The following is a 22015-nucleotide window of genomic DNA, read 5'->3' on the forward strand; positions in this document are numbered from 1 at the left end:
TTTTTAGGCCCGTAAATGCGAATTATTTGCCTTTACTCAGAGTGAGCCTTCTCCAGCATGCATTATTGCCTATATTGCCCTCGTCTTACTTTTGTTTAGCCTTACGGGGTTATTTACTGGTTGAGTAACAACATGAAAAAGCCACCCAGGGCTGCGCCAAGACATGAAAACCACCCTTCGTTAGTTTTCCTTAAAGTGACGCAACACTCCGGTGGCGGAGACACTGAACAATGCTATTCATAAGTGAACTTCGTGCATTAATAACGGCGGGTCTAAGGGAAAGCACTTGCGAACCGCAAATCAAAACGAATTAGGCACGATAAGGTTTGGGGCGGTCTCTTTAGCGAATCGTATTCTGGCTAATTGCCGCGGACTTTATAGAGCTTAACTCGCGTTGATTTGCTTACTCTTAACGTCTTTGCATTCTTATGCTTTGCTTTGTCGTTGTTATACTTAATGATCGTGCGAAGGAACAAAGATAGAAGAAAGGCCAAGTAGGTAACGTACGATTTCCGTTTCCAATTACGAGCGACGGTGCTTAGATAACGGGTCGATATAATCAAGGTTTATTAGGGAACTGATATGAATCAAAGGGCACCGGTAATAGGTCATTAGCTTATGACATCGGTTTGAATAATGGCATCGTAAATTCTAAGACGCTTTGTGCTGTCGAGTTATCCGCAATCTCCGCTTATTTTATTCTATACTCTGCTTAATTATCTGCTTCACCTGTACATGCAAAACAGCGCAGAATTCAAGTACTGTAAAACAAATCGTGGCGAGCGTATGGAGGTCAGTGCCCAAATACGGCTTAAAGCAGTACAAATTTCGCGACAGTTTCAGAATAAAATTAAGATACCATTGCGAAAATAAAGCTAACTACAACGCCAAATGTTAGTCGAAATGTCATAATTTCCCAGTCTGAACAATCACTAACGATGGCGCTAACTTGAACGCCTGAAAACTACGAAGATGTACGCGTTCGAGGATATACACAAAACTCGTTGCTCCATATATGGAAGTAAAATACCGGATAAAATACATGAACTGGCCTACATCCCAGCTAGCGGTCCCTGTGTAATTCAGAAACGTAAATTAATCACTGTTATATTTACTAAGAAAATTATGATTACTGCATTAGTAAAATTCTCCCACTTATAATATATAACTGTGCAATACTCGTGCCGCACGCCCATAAGGTATAGTAGTAAACGCTTAAGGCCGCAAGTTTGCTATTACAATTTTTTCTGAGTTGTAGCTAGACGTACAGATATAATGCTATTATGACTATAGGGCCTGCAAGTCGATCAGAAATTTTACCTGAATATAAGCAGTGCTAATGAGCGCAAAATTCCGCCAGTGTTGTCCAAACGAATGTTGAAATTGTTATGCATAAAATGCCGCTGTGCTTGATTGATAAGTCGAAAAAGTGGCCAGAAATTATGTGTCGGCCCCCAAGCCGAGAGGATCTGCCAGCAGTGTCGGTAAAAATTGCTCTATACGCATCGAAAATGTAGTAGAGCTGCTTCATATGACTAAAAGCTGGGAATAAAACATTTTCTACTTGATAGCAAGGTGTTTCTAGCAAAGGCGCATGCTTTTCTACGTGTGGAATGGGGACAAGAGTAGGCATTGCTTGGGCGAATGAGTTGTGGCGAACCAGGTAATTTGCGAACAGAAATGAGGCTATAATATCATTAAATGAGTGTGTAGCACCGAATCGTTGCGAAACGAATCCTTAGCAAAACAAACAAATATTCTAAAAAAAAGCATTTCAATTACGGTCTACTTCTGTGCATAGTAGCGGACAATGAAGTAGAAATTGGGCAATCTTGGAACCCCAGGTGCAATATTCTTATCGCGATCATCTTTAAAATAATGCGCTGCAATCAGACAGTTTGAAGCGCCTGGAGGACCATGAGGTTGGTAATGAAGTCTCATGTGATAAACTTCATCCTACTACGACTGTTCACATCACAAGAGCTCTGTGCTCAATGGCTGCTGAATGTAGTTTCCAACTTAGCAAAGGCTGCTAAAGAGATTTTTTTTTTCTCGTAGCCATTAATACAATGCTGCCACTGTAAAGCATGAAACAGCACACACACAATGGCCATCAATACTTTGATTTGAGCTAGTTGGTTGTAGCATGACATGTTTGCGCAAAAAAGCGTAAGCGCCAGTCCTGTCTTGTGTGTATTGTCTCCGTCTTTTAGCGCCAGTACGCTTTTTGCGTAAACATGACAAAGGCGATCATTTGAGCTTCCTCACTGCCTTTCGCAGGTGCCCTGCACTCAAAACACAAGAAACGAACGTTTTTTTCGGGACAGTCTGGATTTTGTTCTCATCGCTGTCCATATTAACGTGATTAAAATACATGGGCACCAAAGGGCGGCGTGAATTTTCACCATGTCCATTGTTCTGACAGCGTTTCCGCGTTAATGATTCGTAAATACATAGAAAAAAATTTGGTCCCTAGATAAACAGTCCGTAATTCGAGTAGTCCGTATTAACGGGGGACATATTAACGGGACTTGACTGCACTGTTCGATCGCCTGCCAACGTAGAAATCCAACCACAGGAATTTTGGGCTGCTCAGGCGTTAGGGATAGCTCTTTCAGTTAGCTGATAAACCGGAGGTCTCTAGCATATCTGAAAGCTAGCACTTTGACATTGATTTGATAATTATATTGGTAAAGACCGATTATTCAATAAAGGGAGAAACTAATATCCTGTAAGCGTAAGTGAAAACCATCTCCATTTTTACGGTGTGCATCGAACGAGATACGCAGCACATTGCAAGATCAAACGCCGTCCTCTTTGCCTACATAAAACATTCTGACGCAGATACAGCATGTGGCCTAAGTGGAAGATTAGTGTGGTTACAGAGCTTATTCTCAATTGTATTGACGAAGGAAGTAATACGTGATCATCATTCGATCAGTGAAAACCGCTCTTTCCAACTACGAAAGCGAATTATATCTATCCAATCGATTGTTCTCCGAAGACGCGCGGCGTTGCCGAATACCTTCTACGCCTACTCGTCCGTAACCATCACTCATGCGCCAGACGGACCGGTGCCGCCATCTAGTGCACGAGAGACGCAACAACGAGCCCTCATCCACCCTCGCCCATGGTGAACGCTCTCGCCCTCTGCAACTTCCTCTCGCCTATGGAGTAGGCCTCCTTCATGATGTACGTATTGCAGCGAAGGAAACTCATTTTGTGCGCTCGCTCACCAAATCTCGATGCTAACTCGCAACGCAACTTGTAGCGTTAATTACAGGTATTCCACTGACGATTACCGCGAGCTTCAGAAGTACTGCTAATGATCACGAAGAATACATAGGCTTTACGAAAGTCAAATGATTGAAAATTAATGAAAACACAAAAACAGGCTGGCAAAAAACCACGTCCATATACTGCAGTGCTTTCTGCGCAGCGCGAGGAACTAGTAATGGTGGTAGCGACTGGTAGAAACCAACTTCGTCAGTGGACGACAGGAGTGCAATTTCTGCATATCTTTTAAAATCCTTGTATTTCAGTTTTTTAAAAGGAATAACCTTCCCTCGCACATGCTGCTTTCTATGATGTTTTTGGCTATGTTCTCGGCAACTCATGAGAAATATTTTGGGCCCGTGTAATAGGCAGTGAAAAAATACCGCAGTGCCCCTTCAACCACCGCCTGGAGCGAACCTCTAAGCTTTTCTTGTAGTTCATTTACAGAACAAATATTATTTACTTTTAAAACACTGGGAAAGCACGAAAGGGGTCACGTAAGAAGTGATCCCACGTGACGCCTGCCATGAACTGCTGCGCATAAAGGAATTGATTTCGAAACACTGCAGTCGGCTGTGTTCAGAACAAGAAAGACCAGGCTGATTTATCACTCAAAGGTTAAGCGTTGCATTGTTCAAACTGCTGAAGGTGGTTAAACGGCTTCTGTTTTTAAGTCGCGGAGCTGCAAAAGAAACCGCCAGTTGCATAATTGTCCTGACAGTATATCGAATACAAATTTTGTCAAGCTTAGGTCAAAGCGCGCGAAATTCCAATTGTCCGCAGCAGGAGCATCTACTCTGAACGTCACGTGCTTGGCAAAGCTCCCCTGCTGGCCCATCGAAGCACCCTAAGCCACATTGTCAGCCATGCTTGCACACAGCGCGCCCTAGCGGCCGTAATCACGCTCCCTGGAGGTGTTTGGCGTGCCTCCTGGCAAGGCTCCAAGGCTAAGTTAAATTGCGCAATTAGTGCGTGGACTTATTCTGCGTTTGCGACCTCCTAACTGAAACCTCTGCGTGCCTCCAGAGGCATAAAAGGCTGAAGTAACGTCATTTAGTAATTAATTTATCTCCATCGCTAGTGATTTTGGCTACATGTAGCCATTTTTTATAAGCCGTCGCGTGCGGCGCCCTTATGTAACGTACAAGTGACTACACAAAGTACAGCAAAACCTACAAAATACGGCTTTGCACGAATACAGCTGTTTCTGCACTGTACGCTCAGGACCATGAAAGTAAAATTCGTTAGCGTGTATATTTGCACTGTTCATCGTAAAGGCCGTATCATTGCACGCGACTCCCTTAGTGTAACTAACGTTAACAGACGTTAACGTAGGTACATATGACATGCAAAGCTGAGGTCATAGGTTGAAAATAATATTAAAAAAACAGGCAACTAAAGGTACTAACCTTGGTCGTATTCCTGCTGATGTCTGAGGCGGTATGGGGGCACTCCATTTTCTCTTCGTTATTCCGCTTGATGACGACGCCATGAACGCAAACACGCTGGTAATCCCACCGCTTTCTCCGACGTCGATCACGTCACGGAATGTTGCTGAGAGAGGGCGCTTACACGTTTTGCAGTATTACTGCAATAACACGCACTTCACACGGGTGAGCTCGCCTCGAATTGAAAGCATTGTCATTTTATCCTAGCGTGTAGGTGATAAACTTGTATTTATAAGTCATATCACCGGTACTTCGAGGACCAGAGACATCTAAATATATTAACAAATATTAAAGCACGCTGGCGATCTAGAACACCAAGTAGCACGTAGCATGCTAAGTTTCCAATGCGAACGCCAGGCGACACTGAGTACAGCTTGAGTTGCGGTAAAGCCCCCTAAGGGCCATTCTCTACCCTCCAATTTCAAAGAAGGTTTCGTCATCACTCATCTATGCACACTCACACGCGCATTCAGGTGACTGAAACTCCTCCGTAGGTCAGCTCCTCCGCAAAGTCTTGTCCAACGGTGGAGTTCGCAAACAGAAGTTCTTGCGCCGCTCATGTGACGGTGTCTGTAATCAGTACTGGATGCAACACGATCGAGATTTGTCTGCTGAAAAATTGCTTTCTTGTAGCAATTTGAAGGACGAAACTGTTGCCTTTTTGCGGCTGGACACAGAACAATTGAAATATCTTTGTTTTTTGGGCCGGCAGTTTGTGCCTCCACAGTGAGGACTACATCAGTGCTGCCACATCACAGCCGCTAGTCCAGCGAGGGTAGAGGTGGCACCCGAGTGTAGTTTCTGTCCTGCCGAGAAGACAGTGGAATGCCAGTTAATAGCAGGAATCGTTAAATGAGTCAGCGGGCTTTGACTCGCATTCGGCGACGTTCTTAGTCTTGTCATGGGGGATTTCAGATGGGATCTCAATTAAAGTGCAAGAAGACGTAGTCGTTTCAGTAGTGTCGTCGCTGTGGTTTTAGTACCTGAAGACTTTCCGCAGCTGTCCGTTTCACATTCCGCACATGACTCCGCATCGCATTCATTTTAAGGTGATGAGCACAGACCATGACAACATAGGTAGGCAGTAAGACGCAAGCGAAGGTTTCAGGTGCCACCGTTCTTCGGTACCAGCCAGTACCGGGAGCCACTGCCCAACCATGCTCCGATTCAGTGCAGAGAAAACGCTTCATCAGTACCTCTGACGCGAGAAGGAGAATCCCTTCCACTGTCTGCGTCGTCAGGATGCCTTCAACACGTTTCGCACAACACACAAGAGCCGTACATTGCTAATTCCACAGCGCAAAGAACTTGTCAGAGTTCTCTATTTCAGAGACTTCGTTAGATGTGGCACAGTCTTTGTGCATATTTCAGACGGCAAGCGACGATCAGGACCCCTTACTTCAATGGTGGGTTCCAGAAGGCGCCATTCTATCGATTCTGGGGAAACTTGCGGAGACGTTTTCAGAACTTGGGTGCTGACAGTTCTTTTGATTGCCCATATTTTAGAACTTGCAAGATAAAATGCCTGGGATGTATATTGACTTCGTCGTGCAGTGCAGCCTCCTTTCCGTGAACGTAACCCATGCTGCCTAAAAAGCACTATCACGGTGATGTATTTTTTTTTGGGGCAACAATTACAAGAAACTGATGAATGCCCTATTGCTTCCTGGCCGGTATATTGGAGACTGGCTTTCCTTCGTCATCTTCTGTGGAAGCAGGAAATTTTTCTCCTCGGCAACCGATACTCCACTGGCGACGTTCGTCCCGTTTTCATGTCCCATTTTCTGACATGAAGTTGTCTCTTGTTATTTTGCTCTTTGCGACGCTTCCTTATAACAAGACCACCGTGATCCCTGCCGATGGGGTGAGAGCCCTCACCTAGATGCTCTAATGACCTCAGGCACAGAGCTCACATATCGAAACTTGTTTCGCTGCCTCGGTTATCAGTTATCAGGTACATGCACATTCATGTGGGTCTAACTTCGGGTCACCGTGAACGGAATTTTCATCGCCTGCTGCATAACTAGTAGTCCGGTATAAAGAACAATAGCTGTGTCGCACGCCAGTCGTTGCTTACTTCAGGACCCTTCATCCGTGGCGCCCTCTTCTCGTATCCTTGGAGAGTCGTCGTTCATTGAAGTAATGCTTTCTTTTTGGTATTGTTGCCGCTGCCTTCACTGACAAGGCATATAAGCTGTCTTCACTGTGACATCCTTGACGTGCTTTTTAAGTCCTCCGTCATGATTTGTTTTCACCAACCACCACCTCTTTTTTTTGCTCCCTAGGCGCTAGAACAGCACATGTCTCTTTAATGTCGTCATACGAGGTTTGGGTCCGCGTTCCATGTGAATCACATTCGACGCTTTTGTCTGGTACGGCTTGCTTGAGAAAGACCCGCAGACGTATATTAATGCAGCAACTTTCCCGCGAGAAGAGCTAAAACCACAGTGATGGGCTGGTCATATAAGCACCGGCATGGTTAACATTCTCGCTGCGTTCTAGCCCAAGTGTTTTTATGCACCCTTTCAGGCCTTGCGCCCCTTGCATGAAGAATCCAGTAGTCTTGTCAGGAACTTGACGCTCCTGACGCAGGCAAATGAGGTCTCCAACTTCTCCGTGCTTTTACGCAGTTGGTCACGGTCACGACTGCGGCGTCGTCACAGTAGCCGAGAAGGAGCTCCAGGAGATAGCTACCGCATCTACGTTGCCTTTGTCTTCAGACTTTACCCCATCACAGAAGTCGGCACCTTCGACACAACACACTTTCTTAAACATGCTCAGGTATCCCAAAGTTCACCACAGCTAGCTTGTAGTCTTACACAAGCAGGCTTACACTCCAGAATGTATGGACCTAACAGGAAAGGCAAGCGGGGGTACGATGTCCATGTGACATCCTTCAGATTCCACTGGATTGTACTGGCTGGCCTGGATCCGGTAATATTTGACATAGTCGGACGTCACTTGAAACAGCAGTAAAGAGTCCTTGAGCGCTCTGTAGAACCTGTGATGGTATCTCTTCCCGTCTGTTATGGTAACAGTACCATGGAGTCTAAGGCGTTGCTCGCACTCACTCTTCAGGCACGACGGAGTCGAGCACAAAAACTTTGTCATCTTGTACTTGATAACCAAAATACCACAAGGCCCGAAGCACAAGAAGACATCTTGGAGCCAGTGAAACAATTCCTGCTTCCTCTTCAGGCACTGCTGATTCTGTCACACCTGGTTTGCAGACTTGAACATCACGGCCGAATTCCACAAGCTCTAGAGGAAAGGTGGACGTCTTGATGATGGCGGAGCGATTCTCTCTTTAGGCTTAGGTAACAACGAAACCATGACGTCTTGTTTGGAGTCTTGCACAGCACGTCCTGAACTCCACGAGATTCGGCCAGAAGATGGAAGTATTGGCGACGACGGAGGGAATCTCACTTCCTTCTTAGGCCACACGGAGTTCAACACCACTAGTTCGTTGCCTTTCACTTCATGGGCCAAGGCCACCTCGTTGGGGTAGGATGTGGTTCATGGGCCAAATCTCACAAGGTGCGGTTCGCAGCTGGACAGGCTTAGAGATGGCGACACTGGTGCAGTGCTGATTTCCCCTTATGGTACGTTGGCGTCCGTCACAGGAGGTTTGTCATCTTCCGCTTCATAACTAGAGTCCCACAAGGTATGGTGAAAAGCATAGCGTCCTGGGTAGGGGAGAACAATTCTTCCTTCCTATTCAGGAACCGCAGAGTTCACTATCACATTTGGTTCGTCGTCTCGCACATCGTTGCCGGAAGAGTCCTCGATGGCCTGGTCCAAGCAGAGCGCCATGGACGACTGCGGCGAGAGAGCCGTGCGTGCCAGATCCGGGGCTCGCCGGAGCCGTGTCTCTTCTCGCGGTGACGGTTCCCGGCTCTGGCGTGTGTCTGCCCGCGGCGCGCTAGAGCCTCGCGCCGGCCGGCAGTGGCGGCGGGCGCGCGCGTGTTACTTCTGCGGGCCCACTCTTCCACTATCATTTGTCCGCTCTTCCCCACGTCCCCGCACTTTTCTTTCCCCCTCGACGTCGCTCAGCGCCGCTTATTTCCACGCGATATCATAAAAGTGCAAATTGCCCGCACGAAAAGTACCGTATAATAATAATCGCGCGCCAGTGCGCTCGCGGGAGAGAGACACGCGAAACGCGTAAGTACACTGCCCCATAGAGAGCTGCCAGCCCGTTTCGTCTCGGCTGGCAAGAGCCACAGAGAGGGGGGGTCCAAAATCGGCCCGTGGATCCTTCCTTCTCGCCATCCTGGAGCCCCGACGTCTTCTCCCTCGACAAAGCAACGCTGGCTGCCTCACTGTCTCCTTCCACCCCGGGCCCTACGCGCTCATCATCTCTTTTCGTGTTCCACAATTAACAATCGTGTCTGCGTGTGTGTGTGCCACGGAACACTATCATTTCGAGGAAACGCCGGTTCTCTCGCCACCATCACCTACATCCCTTTCCCCCTCACTGCCGCCGCTTACCACCCCCTCCCTTCCGCCTACAGCGTTTCCCCCGTGCAGTCTCAATGCCCTCCTCACACCCCCCTTTCCCTCTTTCTAGGCGGAAATTACGGCGCTGCAGCGTCGATATTTCGCCCCGACGGCTCTTTGCGGGCCGCGCGCGCGGCCTCAAATAACGCCAATCGTCGTCGTTTTCCGTTGGTTAGTGTGCGCTGTTCAATTTTTGATCCTCAATAGGCGGAATATCGCCCTCTCCCGAGCGGCGTTCACAGTAAGCGGAGTTTCCGGAGATTCGGGAATTGTCAGCGAAGCGATATTACGAACGGAAATAGGGACTCGTACGCTAGTAATCCTTACATCACATTTTCACTCATTAAACAGTTGCGTCGGAAAAAGCCGTCTAGGAAAGCTGCTAGATACGAGATTTCGCCTGTATCTATCGATGACGAACTAAACGATCGATCAATAGCTACTGTTCACTGTGATCCAGCTAAATGGACGGCACATACAGGGTAATTATGTTGCTAAATTAACTATGTTCGCAGTACTTCCATAACTCGCGCAACTTCTCGAACAAGCGACGCCAGTTTGCGTGTCGGCCAGCAGCAACTCGCGAAATCGGCATTACCTGCCTTACTGCTGCCTGAAGGCAGCCTCACAAAACAAGCTGAACGGAAGTCTCAGCAACCTTCATTATGATGAGTGCATGTTTTGCTGTTTGGCTGTGCATCATCGTGATCGCGCGAAAGTAAAGACGCTGTTCACTTTAGGAATCAACGTTTGCTTCGTTGCCCGCTAAAGTGCTCGCACAAAACAGGTCGCAATAGCAACACTGGTGTTATGAAGGCTTCCAGCAAACCCAGCAACGGTTGCTAAATAGCACCACGAGCGTTTGAGCATGGAGAGACTGTGTCGCACTTACCGCCTTGACTGTGTCACTCTTGCTTCTTTTTGAACGCAGGTACGGATACGAAGAGAGTTGGCACATGCTGCTGACGGCGTCAACACTTTCTCCACAGACTTGAACACCTCCATTGAGTAATCTGCGCACAGAAGCAAGAGGTAGGTATTTATAGTGAGTAAATTCACGTACAGTCACTGACTACAAAGACAACAAATAAAAATGAACATAAGCCTCACACATGTCTCTTTCCTGATGTCTTTTGTGCACTTTTTATGCACACCGGCATCCCGTTTAACGGTTAACAAATGTTTTTGCACAGTGTGCAAAAGCGATAAAGAGCCGAGGATCCAACGAAAGGAGCGACGCATAATTCCGCGCACATACGTAGCAGCCTCTCAGAGCCACTCATTCTTTGCGTGTCCTAGTATAATTTCAGCTGTGATAAGAGAATCGCGTACGTCACAAACGCTGCCGAAAAACTATGCTATGTCCTCTCTCCCTTGACTACACGCAAATCACAGGCGCCTATACAAGTAAGAATTCCCAGAGTGAACGACGCTATTGTAAAGTATCTATGCCCAATTCGTGAATGTTTCAAGTTATCGTAGTTCGCGTTATCGAAGTGCTTGCTACAATGTCACAAGTGTCGCAGTTTGTGCTATGTATAGTTACAGTTTCGACATAAAGCTTGTCGAGAACCTCGAGCGACTTCAGCAATATGCCAAAAGCAGTACCAAGCGGATGACGCAGCTGGTTATGCTAGGGAGTCGAGTAGCGTCTGTGCCTACGTTTACAATAGGCGAACTCGAGTCGCCTTCTCCCAGTGTGGGCAGTGCCTCCATAACGAAAAAATGAAATAAAATTCCGTGGGAGGTGAGGGATGGTGGTTAAAGGGGAGGGGGGCAAAACCGTCGTCTCAAAAGCATGCTCGCCCTCTGCTCGCCGTTTTGCAAATCAACAACCGGCCATTTTGCATCCGCCTATAATTTGACTCGGAGAGGAAAATCGCAAAGGGAGGGGGGGGGGGGGGCAGTCACAAGCCTCGCAATATAAGCACCGCCATCTGCCGCTGGTCTGCCCTCTCCCGAAAGGAGAACACACGAAGAACGGCCCAATCATATTCCCTCTCCCCCTCACGGCGTTTCAAAATTGGATCCTTGACTATCATTACCGCATTACTGCCACCCCTACCTCCCCCCTCCGGGTCGCTTTTCCCCCCGTTTGCTCACACAACAAAGATCTGGGCCTCTGAGCTCGCTTTTCTTTCCCAGTCCCTTTCTGTTTCCCCCCCCCCCCCCCCTCTCTCTCTCTTTCTGCATTTCGTCCAATACCCGCCCGACGCGGTACGCGAAAGGCCCAGCGCACGAGAAATGAAAAAGATGAAGCGAAAGTGTCTCGGGGAAACAGCGAGCGGGTCTCGGGCGATACAGCCGAAGCGTAATCGGCGGATCGAATTCGCCGTCCCGACCGCATACATGCATGAACAGGCGCAGTTGGGAGGAGGAGGGGAAGTTGCGCTGGCAGCGTCGTGCGATATAAGAACGTATACAGCACGCTGTTTCGGGCGCCGTCAAAATGCGGGTAGCTCAAGGGGGGAGCGGTCCACGGCGCTTCAGGGTACAAGACACTTGTTTCATGTTTAGCTCTCTAGCCGCCGCGGTTGCTCAGTGGTTATGACACTCGGCTGCTGATCCGAAAGACGCGGGTTCTATCTCGGCCGCGGCGGACGGATTTCGACGGAGGTAAAACTCCTTAGGCGTGCATACAGTACGATGCCAGTGAACGTTAAAGAACTGCAGGCGGTCGAAATTTCCGGAGCCCTTCACTACGGTGCCCCTGACAACCTCAGTCGTTTTGGGACATTAAACCCCTTTAAAACCATATTTATCTCTTGATGATTAATGAGAAAAAAACGGAAGCTTATAACTAAGGTCCTGAATAGATTGGTTTTGGTTTGGTTTTTGAGGAAAGGAAATGGCGCAGTATCTGTCTCGCATATATCGGCGGATACGTGAACCGCGACGTAAGGGAAGGGAGGAAGGTAGGAATGGAATAGGTAGGAATAAGGTAGTAAGGTGAAGTAAGGTAGTAGGAGTAAGGATTCCTGAAAGGTAGAGAAAGAGGTGCCGTGGTGGAGGTCTCCGGAATAATTTCCACCACCTGGGGATCTTTAAAAGTGCACTGACATCGCACAGCACGCAGGCGCCTCTTCCATTTCGCCTCCATTGAAACGCAGCCGCCGCGGTCGGGTTCGAACCCGGGTTTTTATCAACACATTGGAAGCTTGGCCAAAAAGCGCCTTGGCTGACGTGTTTATCTGATCTGCACAAGATGGGGTCAAATAGTAATGTTTCGAAATATATTAGGCACTTTTATAATAGGGTTACCCTATCGGTTAAGGGTGTAGGGGAATAGCGGGACCAAGTGAGTAGGCGCAGGACACAAATTGCCTGTGGCTTAGCTCTAGTTAAATCTGAAGTGACGCGAGAGCTCCGCCGAGCCACCTACTTACAGAGCTGCGGCACCTCTCCCCCTCTCCACTCCCACTCGACACGGCACATGCGCACAACGGTGGCAGCTCGGTTTCGCCGGCGTTGCTCCGCACCACGTGACCAACCGGCTCAAGGCCACGGCGCCGCCACGGAGCTCAAGGGGTGCCACGCTGGTCGAAGAGCTGGCGTAGTGTAGCTCTCGCTACAGTAACTGGAGGGAGGGGCGTTATTATACTGCGCATGCGTACTGCCGCCCCGCTGTTTCCCTACGCCGTTAACAAATAGGGTTACCCTATTTTAAGAATCTCTATTGCGCCAGCGAAGCCGAGCAACAGGCCAGGGGAATGCTCGTGCCCATTTGAAAACAGTTATTTATAACCCGGCAGCACGGGCGATAAAACCCTGAGCATCTGCATAAGAGGTAGATGCTCAGAAAACAAAACAACCAGTGCAGGTGATTAATACCTGCGTGGCCACATCCTTCAAGAGAAAGTCGTACAATAGTTTTATCTTGAATGCTAGCAGTGACTTGTGGGGCAGAAACTTGGAGAAGGACGGAAAGGCTTGAGATGAATTTTCGGGCACACCAGTGCGCTATGCAAAGAAAAAATGGTAGGGGTTACGATAAAGGCAACGAGAGAGAACAGTGGGCTTGGAAACAAAAGCGAGTTAATGATGAATCCCTGGCTGAATAAGTCTCTCGCCGTCCTGGACGTATGCGCTGTCAGCAAACCTGTTAGTGATACAAGCGACCACCAGTAACATTTTGAAGTATTCATAGAAGAGCTCTTCCAAGCGATATGGCCCCTTAACTTGGTGTAACGGTCGACAATTTGAGAATACATGCTCAGCTCGGGTGATATCGCTGCCCTTCTAAGTGCTCTGAACTCGCATCTGCTGCGTGGACTCTGACCTATAAGTACTGGAGCACCCCGAAGGTTTCGAGCAAGCGTTTCCAACAGTCTACGCGTGCCAGTGGGTTACGGTTGACCACAGTGACGTGTAGTCCGAGGATCTGTGTACGGTCACATTATTGACGTTATACCACTGTATGATACGCATGCGCTGTGTGTACCAGCTAGCCACGCTCCGTATCGCCCGCTGCCGATGACGCCGACACGGTCTGCTTCGGACAGCCCCTGTAAAAACGAACCACGACTACCATTAAACGTTCATTCTCTCCTGACATGTCCTGACTGTAACAAACATGGCCGCCTTCATAAAAAAAAAAAGGAAAGGATTCCTCTGAAGGAAGTCACAGCATTAATTTCAATAAGCTTTTGGAGAAGGCAAGACTGGCAAGGCGGAACAGGTCGTGTCTTCAAACGCGCGCGTTTCAAGGCTTCGGGAGAACAATCTTCGCTTGAATGATTCGTTACACGGGCAACTGACAAGACTCTGGTGAGGAAAAGGTGGTTCTATGAGGTTTTGTAAAGAAACAATCGGGGCTTGTTAAACACCCTACCAGAAATTCCACTGCGATCAATGCTGGAAATGTTGCCAGGTGTTGTGAAAAAGTTGACGGTCGTAATACAAACGATGATGGTGGTAAGGACGGAAATTATGGTGGGCAGGCTGGCAGACGTGATGGACATCATAAAAATTATGGGCACTCTGGAATTCACGGCAGTGGTAATGGCAACAGTGCTGGTAACAATGGATGATTTGGTCGGCACAGCTGAAGTGAGGATGGGCGTGCTCTAAAAGCCATACCGATAATAACTGCAACAAGTCAGCTGCTGGAAGATGTATCAAATTGGGGATGCTGGCTAGCAGAACTGGATTGGTCAAGCGATACTGAATGGTCATTTTTTTTTTTGCATTTAGAACTGTGACTGGGCATCGATACAGCGGTAGCTCGGGCGCGAGCTACCAGCAAACTCCGTTCTCGTCAAGGTCGACCTTAATGTCGCAAGTGTCAACGATATGCAGTTAATAAGTGTCAGCGACATCGTGACATGAAGCGCCACTTTGGGCGCACAGGCGGCCCGTCACCTCTGACAAATCGATGTCAAAAAAAAATAAACTTCACTTCACTACGTTACGTGCACGATACGATTCCCTCTTTTTACCCACTCTTGAACCAATCGCCCTTCACTCACAGCTCGCTGACGCCGTGAAAGAGCTGGCTGCGGAGTAGGCAGTAGAAGCGGTGGCCATGATCGGGAGCAGCATCGGACTCGGGTGACCCACAGGCCTGGCCTTGGCAGGTTCGTGGGCGTCGCCAGGGGTTCGCTGGAGTGCTCTAAGGTCGGCGCAGTGTCTTGCAGTCGGATGGACTAGGCGAGGACTGTTGTCTGCACGACATAGTTTAGCGAAACTTACTGCTGGACTACTTATAGAAGATCGCTATTAAATACGTTACAATGAAACTACTCCGCAAGGGAGCAGGGACGAGGCCGACGGCCTAAGTGCTATACCGTAAACGGGGGTACTACAGACTGCTGCCTTGGAATATGCTGCCCGAGCATGCGCAGAACCGTCCAAAGCGACAGTTTATCAATGACTGTGCGTGTAAGCATGTGCTATCACTATCGCAATAGAATTGGTAGATTATCCAGTCGCCGAGAGTATATGTTAGCATGAAATCATTGCGAATACGAGAACGGCTCATAGACGGTGCGTCCTCAGTCGGGTGTTGGTCAGTCTTTTGGCTCGTAAACGTGCCCTCCCCTTCCCATCCCCCCCCCCCCCCCCCCCTCGCCGCCTCGCTTGTTTTTTCTAGTAGCTGCGGGCAGCGTGCGTGGCTTGATTTCGCGGTATCAGGAGCCTCCGTCATCAGCTGCCTTTCCTGGTTCCACAGCGCGCTCGGCATTCTACTCCGCTTCGGTTTATCAATGTACCGCTGTGTTCAGCAGCTTTTTTTAGTTCTGGGCAGCGTGCTCAAGTCTCTCACTGTCTGATGCGCCATAGCGCTGGCCCGCTCATCAGCAGGCTTGGCAAACATTAGCGGTGCAGAATGAAAGCAAGAACGATGACAATTACTAACACATATAGCGCGAGAGCCTACCGGTTATTACAGAACAGAGGCTTATCACAGTCGCTTGTCATCTAGGCAACACAAAACATACTAAACAGGAAGCATGGCACCTGTATCCTATCTATGCCAAATCACTGAAAGCGCTATTAAGAGCTACAAAACCCAGATGAGTGCAGCTGTTTCTCCAGTGTGTTCGAAGGAGCCGCATATCGCTTCTAAAACTTCGTTTTTTTGTAGCGAAAGCTACACTGGCCACGAACTTGCGATTTCGCTGTGGCGATGCTCCGAGGAGGCACAGAGACCGACCTTGAGACGCTGCCTAGCAACCGCCGCAGCTGGTGGACGCCGCGCTCTCGCGCGCCATCTGGCTTGACGTCACACCGCGCGCCTCGCCGCGGAGCCACCGCCGCCGTTTGTTATGACGTCACGCCGCTTGCCTCGTCGTTGCGCTCGCTTACGCTGCGTATATCTTGGCATAGCCGAGCTAAGCCACTGCCAATTTTTCCTTTTGAGTATGGTCAGCGACCTGCGAAATTCATCTCACAGAACAGAGGCTGCGGCGACAGCCGAGATCATACATGGCCATACGTAATTGCGCTTTTGAAATGACAGGAACAAAACAGGAATGACGCAAACAGTGTTGCCCAATTTGAAACCCTCTTAATGACAGCCGTGATGTTTGCCTTGTATGTTTTTTTTTCTTTCTTTGTAAGAATTGTGCATATAAAACTGTGCATTGAGTGCCTTGTAAACATGTGTGATATGAATCGCATGGGTGTTCTTTTCGTCTTTTTTCGTATTGTCGTTTCATTACCAATGGTTCCATATAAATGTATAACGTTACCTTGCCTCTCTGCTTTTTATCTCGCTGTATATTTGATGACCACGTGCTAACTTTACTCGTTAACCCCCCCCCCCCCTTATGTATTGCCGAACCCAGGGCCCTTAAGGGACGATAAATGATGATGATGATGATGATGATGATGATGTATAGTACGCAGTACGAGGCATGGCCATGGCCGCACCCTCTTGCGCTACTTGCTCTAACTGGCGAGTAAAATGTTACTTTCTGTTGTGTCCCCTTATTGCTTTTGTGTGTGTGCGCCCCCTCCTAACGACCACTCGCATTCCCCTCCTAACGACAGTTCGCATCCTCCTCCTAACGACCACTCAATCCTCCTCCTAACGACCGCTTGCCCTTCGTCGCACGCTGTCGCCAGAGGCCCCCCCACGGTGCGCCCCCGCACCCTCCTCCTGTTCTGGGAAGCCACTCCCTCCCGTGGACGCTTCTCTACTCCCTCCTTTCTTCGGGCGGCCAGTTCGGCTCCTGCCTCGGTCGACGCTGGTCGCACCCTCATCGGCTTTAAATAAACGAGTCTTAAAGTACCGTGTGCGTCTTTCGCTGCATTCAACACAGCGACCGGACACGACACTTTCATCGTGCACCAAGACTTCTACAAGTTGCACATTGAGACATTGCCTGAAAAAGGGCGTTTTTGCGTCGTCGGTTAATAGCGCCGCCTTGTTGAAGTTCCTGAAATAAAGCATCATTCCTTCACCAGTTGTAAATACTCATACTGTTCTGTGATGTTTTACACTGGAGCTTGAAGAAGCGAAATAACTTCGGGTCTCGTACTGTTCGGTACATGACTGTTTTGGAATATGTTGACGAACACCTACACATGTTCATATTTTTCACTGCACGGACTTTTGATAATGGTCTAGCACTGTGTTCTATCAACAAAATCCTTTTTCAGGTAAGTGACTGTTCATCCTATAAGGAATTGTATGACATTATACACTTCGAAACAGAATGGCACTCCCACTGGGCCTCCCTTCTAATATTATGTTGCCTCAACGCGTTTTTTTTTTTTGTCCAAATGCTATCCTTTCGCCCAAATGCTCGTTCGTCCAAATGCTTTGCAAGTGGTTCATGCACGTAGACCGTTAATAAACTCTAATAAACAAAGCAACCTGCGCCGATGGGCCGAACGGTAAGGCATCGGGGAACAAGCCGTGTTTGCGACGCTGCTGGTTTGAATCGCGCTTGAAGCAGTGGTAGGCGATTTTTTTTTCCTGGAAATAATTAGGGCAGAAAATTTCGCAGTATCTCAGAGAAGTTCTGCGTGATTTTCGCATTCATGTTCGGCTTCATGCCGGCATCCTGTCCGGCTTAATGTCGGCTTCATGTCGGCTTCATGCCGGCTTCATGCCGGCTTCATGTCGATGTCATGTTCGGCTTCAAGTTCGGCGTCATGTTCGACTTCAGGCTCGCCGCGGTTTGCGGCAATTGCTCGCTTTGTTTGCCGAAAGAGAGATTAAAGCATTTCATGCTTAAAAATAACCACATCAAGCATTCGATGGCGCACTACTTGGCCTGGCTGCACAAGCTACCACGCCATGGCGTCAAAATCCTAAGAAGTTTGAACGCCAACGAGAGGATAGAATCTTAGTTAAACTGCTTAACCTAGCGCATGACCCTATTTTTATGAGCAGCAATGCTCCCGTCTGGTGCGTCACTTTTATCAAGCCAGTGGGCGGATTTTATGAGCAGCGCCGTATTATACTCCCACAAGGCTTATAATGTTATCCCATTCAAATGGCACGCACACTTTGGACGTAATAGCTCGCCACTGGTCGGAGTGCCGCACTCACACCGGCAAGTGAGGCACGCACCCGCTTCCTGTCGGGGCATGGCAGGAACAATGAATACACTCAGCAGTGTTTTGGCGTAAACTTCCCAAATGTGACCTGACCGAGCTGATATGAAGGAAGCAGGATGGATCTACCGCGACTTGCGTGTGCGGTTGCGGTGGTAAGTTTTGTTTGAGAGGTCTTCAATCGCAGGGGAGGGCTGTAAGGATAAGGCTAGACTTGGACTCCCGAGTGCGATACCTCATTCCGCCAGCTGAAGTTTCTCTTGGCCTCACATCCCTTACTCCGGCATTTCGAGCCCATTGCACCAACAGCAGTTCATACTGATGCTAGTGACGTCGGTATCGGCGCTGTTCTGGTTTAACGCCGCGATGATCGGGGCACACCATTACATACGCGAGCCGCACCCTCAGCAAGCCAGAGTGCAACTTCCACTTCTTCTATCTCCAAAAACAACCCCTCGTCCTTCTACTACCTTGCCTTCGCTCGTCCTGTGCAATATTGCAGATGTTCAATGATAGGTGAAAAGTATAAAACGGGCGGAGTGGTTTTGTACGGCTCCCAGCTTGCTAACGGGCGCAACATCACAGACACACGCCTAAATATTTTGCCAAAAATACAAAAACTGCACTTGCCAATTCTTTGCTTCCTTTGTTTTCTTTAGTAATATTGTTAGCTCTCATGAAGGCAATGAAAGCCGCTGGCTGTGAGCAGCAAAAGTGACTTCCATGTCCAACCTAAAGCGTACATAAAAAGCCGGATGTTCTTCAGTGATATCTTGCCGGGGCTGTAAGGGAGGATTCAGGCCTTTGTCATGCCCCACAAAGTTGAGTTGACTAGTCTTCTCCGCTGCATTCCACACTCGGAGAGTTTTTCTCGGCTCCGCCATTCAACGCTCGCCTTGCTGGTATACTTAGAATTCAAGCAGGCCGCCAACTCTTGTGCGGTTTCGTGCGTGTGCCTATCACCCATTCCTCAGCAGTGATGACGGATTTGGGGCAATACAAACACGACCCAGATTATATGACAGTTTTGAGCACAGTAATGTTACAGAACGCCCTCACTTCCAGCTGCTTGGGTAAAAGTTCAAAGCCCTTTTCACAAAAGCACAAAAGTCCGGCCAAATGATTCATCACTTCCTTAAGCTAGGTGGGATGTGGGAAGACTTGAATTAAACACGAAATTTCGGCGCAGCAGCTCGATTGCGAAACGTTCCGGCCAGCTGCTAGCATTGCCATAAACCCGTGTAAAAAGAACCGACCATGTTTCACATCCTGCTCTTGAAGTCTGAACGCCTCTTGGAGGATACAATCTAGATTGAACTTCTTAATTCTTGTTCATATGGCCTATGATTTGCAGTAAATGCATTCGACACATCAAAAATAAATGCTTTAATGTATCTTTAAGCTGACATTTTTCTCCACGTAAGGAAATGCATCAAGACACTCCTAAGCTGACATTCCTAACCTGCATGTAATAATGTTCTGTGTAAAATTTCAGAACACTGAATTAAAGCTAAACCTTCAGCAGAGAGTTCAGCTGATCTGCCCTTGACAAAAATACATTTTACCCTTCGTTTCTTTTCCTAAGTCATAAAACACATTTCAAATAATGACTTCCTACCCTTCAAAGCGTATTATAAATGTGCGATCTTCCTGCGCGTTTTAATATTTTAAAACCAATGACTCGAAAATTTGATTCTTGCTTAAAATCACTTGAGGGGGGGGGGGGGGGGGGTGAATATACGATGTCACATATTGTTTCAGCATCTTCGAGCGTCTGCAGACTTGCTGGAGAAATGAGATAACGATCTCCCGGGCGGCACTTGTCCTCTGTTTGCTCGCTGCTCTCAGTAGCACCACATTCGTGCCTTATGAAGACAACCCCAAGCACTTTCGCGAGCCACAGATCCGTTTGGTAAGTAGAATAGCACTCGTTAAAATAGGTGCTTATGTGAACTGGGGTTAGTGATAGCAGAAGCAGCTCGAAAGAAGGCACACTGCAGACACAGCAACCGGACACACACAGCTGTGTCCAGCGTGCCTTCTTTTGCGCTGTTTTGGCTATCATAAAATAGCGACTTATCTTTGCATCACATTTTATTTTTCTCGATTCTGCGCTGCAAACTAGAAGTATGCTTTTCAAATCACTTTATGCATGAAATACGCTTTTCAGCGACTGCGGGGTTGCACCGCAGCTATGCTATCTCGCATCGCTTAGTGACTCTAGCCCCGCTTTAGTGTTCATATGCTCCCGCAAGGAGAAGAGTTGCGCGAAGGTTGCGCGAAGAATTGCACCAAGTAGGATAACAAAGCAGACTGCGCTCAAGATGGGAGTGGCTGGCCCCATCTAATTTCCAGGATAATTTCCAGGCTCCGGAGTTCACCCCATCACGGCAAACTCACCGAATGATTGTTTTACAAACCGCATGACATGTACTACAATTTCAGTTACGTTCGTAACCCTCTCCCTAAAATACATGGTGCAAAAAAAAACACCAACTCACTTCAAAAAACCTTAAAAAAAATTCTGCTTAAATGCCATTGGTTAGCGACTGCACCCTGTATTTTTCCGTAAAAATTTTCAGCAGAAAGGTGCATGTTCGGAAATGATTTCAAGTAATAGTGAAACTTTCCACACATTTTCAGAAAAAAATTCTAAGTGAGCTCAATACATTCATAGCCAATCGTTTTCATGTCTTCAGTTCACCAATATCTGAGAGAGGCTGTACGTCAGGAGGGGCAGCTATGCCACTAGAGTCAAAAGCCGTTGCCAATCACTACAGAAGCAATACTACATTTCAGGCCCAACGTTTGTTTACACCGTTCGCAGCAGATACCCAAGTATACGGAATTACATGTGAGTAAAAAAGAAAAGAGAAATGGCGATATGCCTCAGTTGTGAAACCCACTAATTGCAGTGTTCTTGTGCGTGTAGCCTAGCATTCAATACGTCACTGACTGCCTCGACAACCCATCCGCACATGAAACGCAGCAACGTTCAGCAGTGGCAAAGGTAGGCTCACACTTTCCGACTACGGCGTATATGAATGACAGGAATACTAAAAAGTCAGCGTTATGACCAACTTCTGTGGGCCGATCTTCAACGCGCGCTTTCATGGAATATTCGTCGGTGAATGTTGAGGCTCATTCTATTTATGTCGGTCATTGTGACTACAGACCGTTAAATAGAGCACCGCTTCCCCAAGTAATACCATTTTTTTATGCTGCATTATAGGCTCTAGCTACATATGCGGCAACAAGTACAGCATAGCTTAATTCTTCCGCGTAGTTTCACCTTCATGCTTGTTAAAGTTTTTTCATGGTAGGAGCATATCAAATAAAACTTTGCCTTTTTTGCTCCTTCGTACTGAAGACTAATGTTTCTTTTCTTTGAGGTTATCTAATGCGGAAGGTAGAACTAAACAAGCAAGGGGTAAACGATAATGCACTCCGGACAAAAGTAAATGATTCGGTATACGTTGCAAAGTGAACAAAAAATAAAACCCTGTTAACCAGCTCTTTTTTCAAGTACGCTACAATCATTCGTGCGTTCGTGTATTCATGCGCGCGTGCGCGCAGGGGCACGCATGTTTATACGACACAGGAGATAACAGTACAACATTTTTTTCAAGAGCTAATAAAACACAAAAGAGACCTTGAGCTTGGTTGGTCAAGCAGAAATTACAGACAAGCGCTTCTAGTTACCTTGGCTGCCACCACGCGGCGGGCGGCATTTAGCATTCAAAAATAGCACGTTGACGTAATCGGTGACGTAAGAAAGAATGAGA

The 22015-nt window shown here is 47.8% G+C and overlaps 1 long non-coding RNA gene across 1 annotated transcript in view; it reads right to left on the reverse strand.

Moving 5' to 3' along the window:
- The window catches only part of LOC149330924 (uncharacterized), a 199620-nt gene that overhangs the window by 42475 nt on the left and 135130 nt on the right, over positions 1-22015 (reverse strand). The window contains exons 2-3 of the long non-coding RNA XR_016285526.1: positions 14693-14887; positions 10117-10237 (exon numbers count right to left, since the gene is read on the reverse strand). This is a non-coding gene — a long non-coding RNA (uncharacterized LOC149330924). The remainder of the gene's footprint in view (positions 1-10116; positions 10238-14692; positions 14888-22015) is intronic.

Source organism: Amblyomma mixtum, chromosome 9 (genome assembly GCF_055824585.1).
Source record: "Amblyomma mixtum isolate Tamu chromosome 9, ASM5582458v1, whole genome shotgun sequence".
Classification (NCBI taxonomy): Eukaryota; Metazoa; Arthropoda; class Arachnida; order Ixodida; family Ixodidae; genus Amblyomma; species Amblyomma mixtum.